The 12,726-nt window shown below is 50.8% G+C and overlaps 1 protein-coding gene and 1 long non-coding RNA gene across 4 annotated transcripts in view; one reads left to right on the forward strand and one right to left on the reverse strand.

The window, feature by feature from the left end:
• Nucleotides 1-730, reverse strand: part of LOC144114188 (uncharacterized) — a 139,093-nt gene extending 138,363 nt beyond the window's left edge. Inside the window, exon 1 of one of the 3 annotated variants that reach the window (XR_013310969.1) lies at nucleotides 563-730. This is a non-coding gene — a long non-coding RNA (uncharacterized LOC144114188). The remainder of the gene's footprint in view (nucleotides 1-562) is intronic. The other 2 variants (XR_013310970.1, XR_013310971.1) reach the window with 2 other exon arrangements.
• LOC144114186 (solute carrier family 23 member 1-like) overlaps nucleotides 1-12,726 on the forward strand; it is a 93,772-nt gene that overhangs the window by 26,274 nt on the left and 54,772 nt on the right. The gene's annotated exons all lie outside the window — the stretch shown is intronic.

Genomic DNA, 12,726 nt, shown 5'->3' on the forward strand with positions numbered 1-12,726 from the left:
TGTGTTCCTTCTGAGTGGATTGCGCTCAGCCTTATGAGCATGTGCTATTTAGTACCGACATACCTGCTTATACACACAAAGAAGTTCCGCAAGGACTGTGAACAACTCATAATGTCCGTCTAGGTAATGACCGTCGGAACCTTTGAACTGAGCTTTACTAAATGGTACTCCATTTACAGTCCTGCTCAAGTGATCACATCTGATTTCGCTGTCACCTGATTCATAGTGCGAATATGGCCTATTGTCGAGTATCCTTTACGAGAGCCTGTCTGATCATTTGGTTGATTGCAGTGTAAGGTTGTGTTGATTATATTTGCGATTACCTTAGTAACTACCTTTTAGGCAACGGACAGTAAGCTCATCAACCTGTAATTTTTCAGGTCCTTGACGTCTCCTTTCTTATGAACTAAGATAATGATAGCGTTCTCTTAACCTTCTGGTACATTCAAAGTCATAAGGCATGGCGTATAGAGAGCGGCTAGTTATTATAACAAAATCTCCTCTCCTCTCCGTCCTTCTTTAAGTGTCTAAGCAGGGGAATATTCATGCATATGGTACTCACCTTCAATTACGATCAATCATTATTCATGCCGACGAAACTGTGGCCCCCTGCGTCCAATGCAGAGCGCCGTAACTGCGCTCGCAGCAAGTTGAAGCATGGCGACACAAACCTATTAAAGGTCAAATGTTTAAGTCAGCTGAACAATATTATTTTATCGGCGTTGTGAGCATCGCCACCTCTACATGGTTCCCCGTTTAGTCTGCCTGTCAGAATGCCATGACGACATAGGCTCATTGTTCTGACTGTTTAGTCTTGAAATAAGAAAAGCACAAGTACAGAATCTGGTTTCAGCGGAAGGCAGCTGCTCGAGTTCGACGCCGCTTGCAGCTGAGAGACAGACAGCTGCGGCACGCTACCCCTTTCGACTGGGGTTTGGCAGGCAAACGCCGTAAACGTATCGCGCATCATGATACGCTTTGCAAACCTTCGTTTACAAGTTTTCTCACCTCGAGCAGGGTACCCAATTACTACATTTGCGGCCCTACTGCGAAGACAGCCGCTAACGGAAATGATGGCTAAGCGTTGACATAGGAACCACCAAACGCTCGTATCATGAAAAGGGGGTTTAAACCGATATCGACTGGGCCGAACTTATCTGCAAGATGCCAAATGAAGATGAAGCACTGCTGGGATACAAGCTCCCTCACTGCCATGCATTTCCAGGTGAAAGTAATGTTAAAGCAGTCTCTTTTTGACCTAACCTACCTTCTTGACACGAAAGATGGCCAATATATTTGCACACTCAGTAACCCCCCTCCCCGGTTGTGGCATGCAGCAGGCAGCTGGCGTAACCGTTCATCCTGAATATATTAATCTACTCCAATGCACATTGCAGAGAAAATTCTGAAATATTTCTGCGACACCGTCCAAAGGGCTGCTGCTGTGGAAAAAATGTTTTGAAAAGGCTCGTGAGTAGCGTGGTTACAGACGTGGCAACCGGCCGTTCCGATTAACCACACTTTTAGCAGCAGGACGGTTTCTGTCTTACGAAGGACGGCTAGATTTAGTAGACATTATTTCTATTAGCATCCCGTCATGGGAGGGGCGAACCCATTTAAGTGCGAGGTGCGTGTATTTATAGACGGGGAGCGAACGCTATAGCAGACCGCGCATTGCGCTATCCATAAAAGCAATCATCACAACAGCGAAGCTCAAGAGCATGGCCACACCCGTGCAGCGGTTTTCATTCCGCTATTCACCTTTCCAAATTTAGCCTCCTGGCAGCAGCGGTATTACCACTGCCGATTGGAGGATTTTAAAAGTGCGGATTGCTGCGCATGCCCGGTACGTATTATCAGCCACGAATGAAACGAAAACAAGAAAATCAAAGGGGCAGCAAAAAAAAAAAAACACCGACATATTAGCTCCTGTATTGAAAATACAAATGAGGTTGATTAACACTTCTGAAGAACAGTCTTCGCGCCTGCAAGGTTAGAATAATCTGGGCTAGTATTAACCTTCATTTGGATAAGAGCTTCTTATTTTGCTGGTCGGGGCTCCGTTGTCTCGTTCGCGTTTCATTTATTGCTGATAGTACGTGTTTTCAAACTGCGAACAGGGAAAAGGTTTATACTTGCACTGACTGCAAAGATCGTGCGTCAGCAAGCGCACGTTGAAGCTGTCTCGCACGCACGCACGTACACACACACACACACACACACACACACACACACACACACACACACACACACACACACACACACACACACACACACACACACACACACACGCGCGCGCGCACGCACGCACGCACGCACGCACACACACACACACACACACACACACACACACGCACGCACGCACGCACGCGCACGCACGCACGCACGCACGCACGCGCACGCACGCGCACACACACACACACACACACACACACACACACACACACACACACACACACACACACACACACACACACACACACACACACACACAAACACACACACACACACACAAAAGAAACGAACGAGATGATGGAACGAAATAATAATAATTGGTTTTTGGGGAAAGGAAATGGCGCAGTATCTGTCTCATATATCTTTGGACACCTGAACCGCGCCGTAAGGGAAGGGATAAAGGAGGGAGTGAAAGAAAGGAAGAATAGGTGCCGTAGTGGAGGGCTCCGGAATAAACAATGCGTGCCTTTCACAGACACATAGGCTTTAAGCGGAGCTGAAACTTGTTTGTTTCTCCACGCTGGAAAATGAATCACACAGCGAAAGAGTGGGCGCGGAGCGCAGTCGACCAGACGACAAAGTACGTTGCACGTCGCTGAGGATAATGGATGCATGCAATGCATATAGAGGGCGTTTCACCTATGAATTTACACAATTCTTAAAAGCAGGCTTTTCGAGTTAGAAGAGCGATTTTTTTGCATAGCATTGTGAGCGATGTAATCCACGGTTTACAGCGCAGACGTGCTAACTACCAGGCTGTTTAACTAATATTGAATGGTCATTTTTAACTATTACAGTTAGGCTCCTTAATTATTGACAGACATGTAGCCCACCGTAAGTTATATCGATATCAGTTTTTAGAATTTCGAAAACGCGGCTGCCCCCGTCGCCGTGGCCCAAAAAAATTTGGATACATGGCGCCAAAATGCATGCACTTTCGAGAAGCTTGCAGGTAAGGCAACCTCTTCAATGCACGTAACTCCCTGAAATAGGCAGAAATTTTTAGACCACAGCTCCGAGGGTAACCGCATTTTTGAAATTCTAAAAGCTGATGTGGATATAACTTACGGTAGGCTATAAATGCCTCTAAATAACTGAGAAGCCTAACGGTAATAGTTAAAACGTTAACTATTCGATATTAGTTAAGCAGCCTGCCAGTTAGCACGTTTTGGCTCTATTCTGATGTACTTCACCGCTGACAATGATATGCCGAAAAAGCGCTTTTGTAACTTAAAAAGCCTATTTTTTAAAAATGTGTAAAATCTTAGGTGGAACAGCCTGTATAGCGCCTCATCTACTTCCATGCGAAACGGATGAAGTGGCTTCGGAAAATCAATCCTCCTATAGTACTCTTTCGCATTCTCTCGCCTCAGCAGGTATTTGTTCCTTCTCCGCGCGTGGTGTGTTATGACACCTTGCTACTAGAGTACGATACGAGCTAAAAAAGAATAGCGTTTGGAGCCCGCATCCTATGGCCTGCAATATGCTGTATTATACTCTACTAGCGAATCACAGCAGCGAATGAAATGGAAATTTTTATGTTTCACACTATATAATAAACAAGTCAGTGGCATCAAAAGTCTTGGGCCTGTATTTCGTCTTGTGACTACCAAGGCAACAAGAAAAGGTTTAACGGTGGTTTATTTTCACGTGCAGAGGAAAAGTGTCTGGCTCTCAAGCATGTGCGCGAAACTTCAGTGCAGACTTGAGTTGTTTCCTACTATAGCGATACGGAACCGGAAACGAGCGAACTAGTTTTGATGTGAACCTGTCATTTCCGTGATGTAGCGCTTTTACACAACCGCATTCATCCGCATATCAGCAGCTCTCACAATGACATAAGTTGTCTCTCCCCATGGGTGGTGTCGCATCACGACGCGTAAAACAGCGGATGCGTCCAAATGCGACGCGTTGGGAAGCGTACGATGTGACTAGAATTGATAGTGAGTAGAAGGCACTGGCTAATCTTTTTCATGAAACGGAGAGATTGGGGAAACTAATTGTAACGGCATTGGCACTCGTGAAACCCACCCGCGTTACGTAAGGATTCATCGTACGCTACGTTCGATATGCCGCTGCGTCGGAATGTTTGCTCAAGTTGTGGTCCATGCCGCTAGCTGATATTTCAACAGTTCATACTGTTTTTTTTTCTTGAGCAGCTTTTAATGTCTGCCACACGGAAGGTTCCCAGATTTTTAAGGCTTTAGCAGATTTGATACGCCTGCAGTATTTGCAACGTGATCGTTCCCACCTAAATCCTTATGTTGTATGAAGAGAAAGGAACGCCGACCAAAAGGTTGTTGTGTAAAACGAAGACGTTTTGGCTTCCATACGGAAGCCTTGATCACTGGGCGGAAAGCCCAAAGCACAAAGTTTAAGTACGTCGCAGTAATCGCCCCTAGGATCTTGCGTACGTAGGCGGGAGATTGCCTGCGTTGTGGTCAAGGGTTTTGTCTGTAGTTTGGATTATCAGGGATTCCAGATATCGACGTGACAGCCAATTCTTTTCTCTTGCGATGACTGATGCTTCTTCCCAAGCTATATTGTGCGTCGCGGCTTCCACGTGTTCCGCAAGTGCATTAGATGCAATCTTTTTATTCCTGACGTCGTTCTTGTGGTCCCTCAATCGCCTTTCGAAATTCCCGCTCTCGCCGATATAGCAGTAGTCGCAGTCTGCGCAGGGTATCTTATAGATTACATTCACGATTACAAGTCGGCGCTTTGTGGTGTCTCCCCTCAAGTCCGTGTTTGTATTTGCGCTGTGAATGTAAGCATGAAGTACCAACTCGCACAGCAACTGATTTTAAGCAAATCTTCTAGATGACGCCCGGAAACTTCTCTTTCTTTATCTTGTCTTTGGAGGCCACCAGCTCATGCCTCAGCTTGCACGGGGGCGCTGCTGTCGCGCGACTGAGCAGACGTGTGCGGTATCGGCTCCGCCGATTTTCGGCCAGGGCCACGGCCCAAAGCATCCTACTCCATCAATTCTGGCATCCAACGATCCGGAATACCAAGCGGCACAACCTGACACCACTCTCAGCCAGGTGGGTCCACTTCACCAATTTTTACGGCCGTTTTTCGCCCGACCACGTGGGCGCCGTCGCTAAGCCTAGCGACGAAGCCTACCCTCGGCCGGGCGGGACCGACTCTCCGAGGTCAATATGACAACCCACGTGCCCCAATCGCGTGGCTACGATCCTGAGACGATGGCGTGGACTTCGATCCCCGTCACCGATGACGTAAATCCGAACACGCCCCCGGATTCCATTCATCCAGACCTAACCCGATTGATTGCACGTCGCACTCAGCTTAAAACGCAGAAGTCGGCAGCTCCCGACGCCACTACTGGAGCCAACCTGCCGAACAAAAACACGGACGCTCCCGCACCGCGCACCAAAGGACGCAAGGGCAAGATCCTAACAAAGTGGAAACTACGACCAATGTGCAAGCCTACACCCGAAGACTTCGTCATCATCATCAAACCAAGAACGCATTTCTCTCTTCACGAGGCTTTCATGAAGAAAGGCTACGGCACTCCTTTTTCGGCACACCTCGGACCGGGACTGGCCCAAGCCAGGACCATCATACCCTCGAAAGACCAAAACATCTTTGTCGTGTACACCTCGAATGTCAAGGCGGCGAGCCGACTCATCGGGGAGTTTGTATTAGAAACCAGCAATGGATCAGTCCCACTTTACGGGTACCTAAAACAGGACTCCGAAGACATCTGCCACGGAGTAATCACGGTCCTCAATGAGGACACCTCCAAAACCCTCCAACATAAGGTACAATGGCGCACCGGTACCATCAAAGAAATCCGAAAATTCGGCAAGTCAAACAAAGCACGCATCACTTTCGAAGGAAAGGAGTAGCCCCGATACGTGCACTACGAAAGCGTGCTTACACCTGTGCGAAACTATTACAAGACCATCCCTGCCTGCGACAAGTGTGGAATCGTTGGGCATCGATCGGACACGTGTCCAAACCTGCGACCGGACATCTGCGGAACCTGTGGAACCCCAGTCCCTTTAGTGGAGGGGATGCGGGCCCCTCATCAATGCAATCCGCGATGCTCCGTGTGCGGTGGCGCCCACGTCACCAACTCTCGCGAATGTGCGGTAAAATACTGCACACCAAAAATGGCTGCCCTCATGGGGGCAAAGAGCAACAAGACGGCGCCCAAGAAGAAAGCCGCCACCTCGGGCCCTCCCGGAGGAGGATGTGAAGAGGCCAGCCAGGGAGCCTCCAATACCAAGAAACAGCCGCAACTCACCACCGATGGGAAACAACCACCGGAGGGGCCACCTAAACCACACAACGGCCCGGAGAAGAAACGGCAAAAAACGCAGACGCAAGACGGAGCCCCCAGGGCCTGGGCCAACGTCGTCAAAAACGGACACCAGGTGAGCGGTTCGAGCTAGGCTGCTTCTCCCTCCCCCTCTCCTTCCACTCCCCTCCTTAAGACACAAAGTGTCGGGCAAAACCAAGAAATGGCAGCACTCAGGGCCCAAAATGAGAAGCTGCTGAACCAAAATGCGCTACTGTTAAAGAAAATCACCGAACTAGAATCCAAAATGAATCAGACTCCCCCTCCTCTTCCCTCAGTTCCCCCTGCGGTCGAAATTATGGAGAGTGAGCCCGCGGCGCCTAAGGCGACCCAAAAAGCAGAAACCTCACCCGAGGCCCGTCTCGAAGCACGTTTCGAGGCACGATTCACCGCTATCGAGAACCAAAATTCAAAGCTCGTCCAAGCCTGCTCCACTTTTCAAGAGCAAGTTACCCAACAATTTGCTAAAATCCCCGAGATGATCGCCCAGCAAATCACCCAGTTTGCCCAGACGGTCCCCGGGATGATTACTCGACAAATCGCCTCGAATAAACGCCGCAAAACTACTACCAAAACCATTATTTCAGAAGACGAGGACGATAGCTGTTCGCTCACCGGCTCGGAGGACACTCAAACCTCCGACAGCACTGGCCCCGGGATAGCATCGTTACGTCCTTTCGCTAACATAAACAACAATAATGGCTTGCAACAACCCTAAGACTAAACAACCCCCCAAGCCCAATTCGGTCTCCCCTGTCCAAATTGCCCAATGGAACTGCCGTGGGTTCCGCTCCCGTGCTAAGCGGGCGGACCTCAGACTTTTCCTATCAACCCTCGATTCTCTCCCGGCAGTGGTTGCTCTCCAGGAGCCAGGGAGTGGCGCCACTCTTACAAATTATATCACCTTCCAGCAGGACCCCTCTTCCTGCATCTGCGTGCATAAAAGTTACACGTCCAATTTAGTCGACCTCGACCTCCAAACCGATTTCTCGTACGTAATGGTGACCCTCCTTGCGCTCAGGAAAAGAAACGCACCACTCCACATACTCAACGTTTACTGCCCCCCAAAGCTCAAAAATGCCACTTTCGCGACGCTCTTTAGTCGTGCCCTCAAAACAGCAGGCAGGGACCCCCTAGTAATCCTGGGCGACTTCAACGCCCCCAGCTTGCTTCGGGGATACGTGCGCGAAGAGAAGCGAGGACGCAAGCTGGCGGACCTCGCGTCCACGCTAGGCCTAACTCTCCACACAGACCCTGCATACCCAACGCGAGTGGGTAACTCCGTGACCCGTGACACGTGTCCAGATCTTACCTTCACCAAGAACATCAGACATGCTAAGTGGACAAACACCGAGGAAACCCTCGGCAGCGACCACTGCTTCATCCAAATCACTGTTAGGACTAAACCGTTGGCAAGACCCCACGCGCAAGCCCGACTCCCCGACTGGAATGAGTTCCGGCAATCTTACACAAACCCGACCCCCATTCGCGAACGAGGATACCACGCGTGGACTCAGGAAGTGGTTACACACCTTCGATCGACACCGAAAGAAATTCAACTCTCGGAGGCCACGCCGGAGGTGGATAACCACCTCCTGCACCTCTGGGAGGCGCGGCATAGCCTGGTCCGCAGATGGCGCCGACAGAAACCCAACAGGAAACTTAAAGCCCGGATCACCGACCTCACCCAGCGAGCGGCAGAGGACGCGGCCCAACTCGCCGACTCGAACTGGGTAGATCGCTGTAACACGGCAGCTAGGCAAATGTCAAACCGAAGTACCTGGCGTCTTTTTCGCGCCCTAATCGACCCAACACAGACTCGTGCAGAGACGCAAAAGCATCTCCAACGGGCTATCCACAGCTTCGATGGAGATACTTCTCAATTGGCAGAACAACTACGAGACCAATACCTTTGCACTCAACAGGACCCCCGAGGGCCCGCGTACTCTTATGCAGGTTCCGAGAACGCGGAGTTGGATCGACCGTTCCAACTGTACGACCTGAAGGCGGCACTGGGTAAAATGAAGCGAGGAACGGCGCCGGGTAGGGACAAAATTACCGTGAAACTTCTTGCCAACCTCCCCGACCACGCCTACGAAGACCTCCTCGCGTACATCAATTCTATGTGGCTAGGCGAGGAACCCCTCCCAATTGAATGTAAGACCGCTCTGGTCTCTTTCATTCCCAAACCCGGCAAAGCCATAAACACGGACAACCTTCGCCCCATCTCCCTTACGTCTTGTGCGGGAAAGCTTATGGAAACGATGGTGCGAGATAGACTGTCCGAGTTTTTGGAAGACCACAACGCATTCGCTGACACCATGTACGGTTTTCACCCGCACCGATCCACGCAGGACATTCTGCTACAACTCGATCGAGAAATTCCCAACCCCGTCGAATACCCCCTAAGCGACAAGGTAGTACTCGCCTTAGACTTAAAGGGCGCCTTCAACAATGTCAAACACGAAAGCATCTTACAACATCTTTCCCAGACCAACTGCGGTCGCAGAATCTTTCAGTACGTCAAACATTCCCTCTCTGAGCGACAATCCATAATCAGGATACAAGACGAAGAACACGGCCCTTACCAGCTAGGAACGCGAGGAACACCGCAGGGCGCGGTTCTTTCTCCGCTCCTTTTCAATCTCGCCATGATGAATCTCCCGGCCCAGCTGGCGAAAGTCGAAGGCATTCAGCATGCGCTGTATGCTGACGACATAACCATCTGGGCCAAACACGGCACAGTCGGTGACATAGAAACCCACCTGCAGCAAGCGGCAGCGATCGTAGATGCCTACGCTCGCCATTGCGGCCTTCAGTGCTCCCCGGCTAAGTCTGAATTTGTGCACATTCTCCCATCACCAAAGTGCGATACCAAACTGGAACTATCCCTGCCTAACGGCCCCATACCCGAACACGACGAGATCAGAGTACTTGGTCTTTTCATCCACAAACATAGACGAGTTGAAACAACACTAGCCAGACTGCGCAAGGTAGGAACTCAGGTAATAATAATAATAATAATAATTGGTTTTGGAGGGAAAGGAAATGGCGCAGTATCTGTCTCATATATCGTTGGACACCTGAACCGCGCCGTAAGGGAAGGGTAAAGGAGGGAGTGAAAGAAGAAAGGAAGAGAGAGGTGCCGTAGTGGAGGGCTCCGGAATAATTTCGACCACCTGGGGATCTTTAACGTGCACTGACATCGCACAGCACACGGGCGCCTTAGCGTTTTGCCTCCATAAAAACGCAGCCACCGCGGTCGGGTTCGAACCCGGGAACTCCGGATCAGTAGTCGAGCGCCCTAACCACTGAGCCACCGCGGCGGGGGGAACTCAGGTAGGCCGAATGGTCCGCCGGGTCTCTAACAAACGCGGGGGGCTACGATGCAAAGACGCCTTGCGGCTGGCGCATGCCTTCGTAACCAGTAGAGTCCTCTACGCGACCCCCTACCTTCACCTTCGGAAATCTGACGAAAATGCCCTCGAGGTAGTCCTCAGAAAAATGTACACGTGTGTCCTGAACCTCCCGGCAAACGCGTCTAACCAACGCCTCATGGGCCTGGGGATGGTTAACACATTCGCCGAGCTTCGGGAAGCCCACTTGACGAACCAATACACTAGACTCTCGAAAATGCCATCGGGTCGCCGCCTACTAGCCCGACTACACATTCGCCATCACACAACACTCATGGATGAGCGCGCACGTGTCCCTGAGATTTGGAGACTCGCCCTGAACGTGCGACCTCTCCCGGCCAAAATGTCAAAGGAAGACCATAGTGGCAGACGCCTCACGCGGGCGGAATCTCTAGCCTACCACTACGGTGACAAACACGGAGTCTTTTACGTGGACGCCTCCGGCCCCCACCGTGGGGGGTGGTACACGGCCGCAGTCGTACACAAGAAAGCTACGGTGAACGGACTTACGTTCCGAGCTCAAAACATAACTCATGCGGAGGAGGTCGCTATCGCGCTAGCCGCCGCAGACCGGGACTCGCGGGTCATCATTACTGACTCGAGAGGGGCCTGTAGAAACATTGAACAGGGATACATTCATTTCCTAGCTTACCGCATTCTTCAAAACAGTGACTATCCCGGGGCCCCCACTCCCCGAACGATAGTATGGGCTCCCGCTCATCTAGGACTCGAAGGCAATGAAATGGCAGATGCCTCCGCCCGCGCGCTCACTCTCCGGGTAACAACGCCTTCTAACCCTACCGCAGCGGATCCCGATCCCAAGCCCGTCTTTACCTTTAAGGAAATAACACAACTTTACCAATCTGAACATTCAATCTTTCCCAAGCCATGCAAGGACCTCACTAAGACGGAGGAACACATTCTCCTCCGTCTCTTCACCAAAACTCTGCTGTGCCCGGCAGTTCTGAAATTCTTTGATCCCGCTTGCACGGGAAATTGCCCACACTGTGAGGAGAAGTCCTCGGATATCTACCACATGGTGTGGGCATGCCAGTCAACCCAGAACCTAGACCCCAAACCCAACCCCACCACGGAGGACTGGAAGGCAGCCCTGCTCAACTGCTCCGACCTAACGAGCCAAAAGGCCCTAGTCGTCCGAGCCCGAGCAGCCCTGGAGGCCAATGGACTCCTGTAACGAGGAGCCCACCTAGTGTTTGTAAGGGAGGATCCCTTCAGGGCCCTCTCATACTTCCTCCATATATATTCCCAATAAAGTTTTCTCTCTCTCTCTCAGCTTGCACGCAGGAACGTGAGCGACGTGCACACCGTAAGTGCGCAGAACGCGAGCCAAAGACTCGCTTACGCCCGGCACATATGGGATAGCGGGTCGGGCTCGGCAAGGAGGACCAACTGGTTCTGATGGGCGTGAAGACCGTTGAAGAACAGAATCCACGAAATGCTTAAGGTAGCCCCATTCACTCAATTTTACGCAGGCTTTTGATGGCATCACGCTTCTCGGAAAGAAGGGGGGTCGGAGGATGTCGCGTAAAAACACGGACATTATTATACTTCCCGCTGACAAAGGCAACGCTCCCGTCATCTTGGACAGCAACGACTACGTTGAGAAAATGACTGGCCTTCTGCAGGACGACAGTACGTACTTGCCGCTGAAGCGGGACCCTACGCTCAAGGTAGAAAGAAACTTGCAGATTCTTTTGACTGACGTCTTCCGATTTGTTCCACCGGACCACAAGTCACTTTATTTCAAGCTCCTCTGCCACAATGGGTCAGCTCCCGCCTTATATGGTCTCCCGAAGATCCATAAGCCAAACGTCCCGATGCGACCAATAGTTGACTTTACACGGTCGCCCTTATACCGCTTGTCGGGCTACTTACACAAGGTTTTTGCGCCACTCGTTGGAAAGGGCTCGACTTTCATACGTGACTCTTTCGGTTTTATTGAAAAAGTACGTGATGTCACGGTGGAGGACGACGAGGTCATGGTGTCCTTTGATGTGAAATCGCTGTTCACCAGCGTACCCGTGGATCTGGCTGTGGAGGTGTGCCGCTCAGCGCTGCAGAATGACGACGGATTGTGTGAAAGAACTTCTGTCGAAGCATCGGATCTTCTGAAGCTGTTGCAGTTCTGCCTTGATAACACTTGTTTTGTTTTCCGGGGTACAGTCTATAGACAAGTTCATGGCACTGCTATGGGCGCATCTATATCGGTGACAACCGCAAACCTTACCATGGAAGCAATAGAAGCTCGCGCACTGGCTACCTTCGAACCGCGCCCAAAGGTTTTTGTGCGATACATCGACGATTGTTTCTGTATTATCACAAAGAATGCGTTAGGTCCTTTCACAGATCACATCAATAGCATGGAAGATTCCATTCAATTCACTGTAGAGGAGGAGGCTGCGCGCCGTCTTCCTTTTCTTAACGTTTTGATAGAACGCCGTGGAAACCGCCTTTCTTTCAAAGTTTATAGAAAAGAAACCGACACAGGCCGGTATCTTCATTTTAATTCTGTCCACCCGGTTTGCCACAAACGCTCCGTTGTGGCTTCCCTCGTCCGACGTGCCAAAAACATCTGCCCAAGGCCAGAAGATCGGGCTGCTGACCTACGCCAAGTGCGCCGAGAATTGAGTGAATGCGGCTACCCCAAGCACTTCGTGGATTCTGTTCTTCAACGGTCTTCACGCCCATCAGAACCACTTGGTCCTCCTTGGCGAGCCCGAGCTGCTA

Source organism: Amblyomma americanum, chromosome 1, assembly GCF_052857255.1.
Source record: "Amblyomma americanum isolate KBUSLIRL-KWMA chromosome 1, ASM5285725v1, whole genome shotgun sequence".
In the NCBI taxonomy this organism is placed as follows: domain Eukaryota; kingdom Metazoa; phylum Arthropoda; class Arachnida; order Ixodida; family Ixodidae; genus Amblyomma; species Amblyomma americanum.